Consider the following 2,960-nt stretch of genomic DNA (forward strand, 5'->3'; position numbering starts at 1 on the left):
TGTGCAACCCCATAGATGGCAGCCTACCAGGCTCCCCCGTCCCTGGGATTCTCCAGGCAAGAACACTGGAGGGGGTTGCCATTTCCTTCTCCAATGCATGAAAGTGAAAAGTGAAAAGGAAGTCGCTCAGTCATGTCCGACTCTTCGCGACTCCATGGACTGCAGCCTACCAGGCTCCTCCGTCCATGGGATTTTCCAGGCAAGAGTACTGGAGTGGGGTGCCATCGCCTTCTCCAAATGGGGAGGTGAGATTTACACAAATAACCGATTGAGAAGAGCCAAGTGCCAAATCACCTGATACTGACAGTAAAGAAGGAATCAATGGCACAAACACTAGGAAACCTAGGGAAGATCCAACACAGCTTCTCCCCATAAGCAGAAATCTTCCATCATCCTTGTCAGGGCCACTGAGCTTCTCACTTAATGGTGGCTCATGAAAGCGGTCCATTTAATTTTTCAATGCCTCTTACTGCTGAAACATTTTGTCCTACATTGAACCAAAATTCTCACCTATTTTTTAATTCTACACAGTATGATTTTTTAAAACTTTAGTTTAAGTGCCTTTAAAAGAAATAGTAGGCTAACAAGCCCAATAAATAAAGCAGTTAAACATGGAACTCTTCTGTTGGGAGCTGCAGGGGCCCCCAGCATGTCCCCTAGGGCCCCCATCTCCTCCACGCAGGGTCACCTGCAGCCCAAGGCATACCACAGAATGCCTGCAGCTCTGCAGAGCAAACCACTGTTTTAAAGGTAATTAGAGTAAATCTAATTTGAGCTGCGTTTGCCAGCCCTTGAAGACAGCTATCTTGTCTCTAAATCTTGAATTAAACTTTCCCCCCTTTCAAACTGTCTATTCCTTTTATATTATTTTCCCCCATAACTTCCTCATCCTGCTCACTCTTCTAAAATGCAGAAACCATATCTGAACATAGTTCATTAATGACTATGATCAGCTAAGGGTAGGGTCTCTCTCACACTCTGGACAGCAATAGATGCAGACAAGGGCTTAGTGGATGAAGAAGGACCTGATCTGGACCCTGAGAAATGTGGGATTTAGACAGATGAAGAGAAAAGAAGATAAAATTCCAAGCTGAGTGATCAGCATGAAATTAAAATGAGGGCCTCTAGACACACTTTGAACACTTCTCTTCCAGACCCTTTCAGTTCTTCATTTGGCCAGTTGCCCACACTCTTGTATTTCTCAAAAGAAAATTAAGTCAGATCTTACCTCCATGAATTTAGATTTCTATTGTGTTGATATCTGAGTGCCATGATCTAATCCATACTAAAACTAGATCATTTCAATATTATATTTAGTGCCACAGGGAAAGAATACTTGATGAAGATATTTAATAAGCCTATAAAAACAAACGGTCATCTTTTCAATGAGTCAATATCTGGATAAGAAGATTCATAAAGGCTATAACACTACTGGGGAACATCCCTGGGGATTCTCAAATCTAAAGCAAACCCAAAGAACATCTTGCCCCTAAGACATTATCTTGTTTATCGCTTATCACACCATAGGTAATTCATGCCCCAAATGGTCTCTTGACTATGAAAAAAACAACAGCTTTTTCATATATAGGAGTGCTAATCCACCAAGGCAAAACATCTCATGAAAACGAATATTAAAAGATCAATTTGTGGGGCAAATATTTAATACATTCATCAGCCTACCTTCTCATGTTACTTAATATTCGGCACATCAGTGTTTCATATAATCTGATTTATTACTCAGGAAGTAAATCTTTTTCCCATAAAAATGCATTTGTTAGTGATTATATGAATATTTGCTATTTTTCGTTACAGAAATGAAATTTTCACATACACACAGCACTTACAAGACTGAGGAAATTATCTTGTCCTAAATTTTAATGTGTGTTATGAATCTAAGAGTTTTAAGGCATTGAGAACAAAACTGACGTTACTAGCATTCAGGGAAATTGACTCCAATGTTTTATTTCCATTATTTTTCTCTTTCCCTTCATCTCGAAAGAAGATAATCTGAATTGCTCTAATCTGGAAAACAACAATAAGTGTAGCAAATACTTGACAATGAAGATAGAAAGCCTCTAAAAATCTGTTACCTTAGTAACAGCAAGAATGTGGAAGAATAAGAATACACTGTCAGGACATCATTTCAGATTCCACAGATTTGAGGCCTAAATACAGTCAGCTTTCATTAGCTTTTTGTTTTTCCCAGCAGGTCCTTGGACTTTGAAACAAAACCTGAATGACAGCTATGAGCAATTCCAGCCTGGCTCCTGATTAGCTATGCCAAACAAAACAACTCTCAGCAGTGTAAACTTCCAGGCATCCGCAGCCAAGCCTCTCTGGAGACGAGGAGTCCTCAGTGAGATCTGAAGGAGAGCCAGAGAGGTTGGGGGGTAAAGGGTGAACAGGATGGGGGAGGGGGAGAAAAGGATAAGACCTTCCCCTCTACCTCGAACTAGTTCCATGAACTAGCCTCTGATTAAAATGAAGTAGTAACTAGTCTTGGCAGTATTCTCGTTGTAGCTTTATAATTCCCCCTATTCTATGATTTAACCCATCAGTTCATTAAATCTGAATATTCCCTTCCAATTAACACCCATAACATTCTCATATTCCAAACTACCCACGCTTTTAAACCAAACAAGCAATTCTGAGGCCATAATGGCATCAAATAGAGCAAGCAGTTGATTAAAGGGATTCTAAAGAGATTCTGAAGAGACCGAAGCAAAACATAAGAATAGACAGTGCCCCATATGGATGCAAACTAAGACGGTGTGCCATTTGTTGTTATTCACTTTCGCTGCAAGCGGACCTAAAATTAATTACAGCAAATGACAGTGCGCTGTGCTGTGTGGTCCCAGCTGCTCCATAATTACATCCCAGCGGAACTAACTATTAAAAAGCTTTTTTCTTACCATTGATTCTACCTAAAGAACATTCCTTTATCTACACAAAAGCATTAC

Source organism: Capricornis sumatraensis, chromosome 21 (genome assembly GCF_032405125.1).
Source record: "Capricornis sumatraensis isolate serow.1 chromosome 21, serow.2, whole genome shotgun sequence".
In the NCBI taxonomy this organism is placed as follows: domain Eukaryota; kingdom Metazoa; phylum Chordata; class Mammalia; order Artiodactyla; family Bovidae; genus Capricornis; species Capricornis sumatraensis.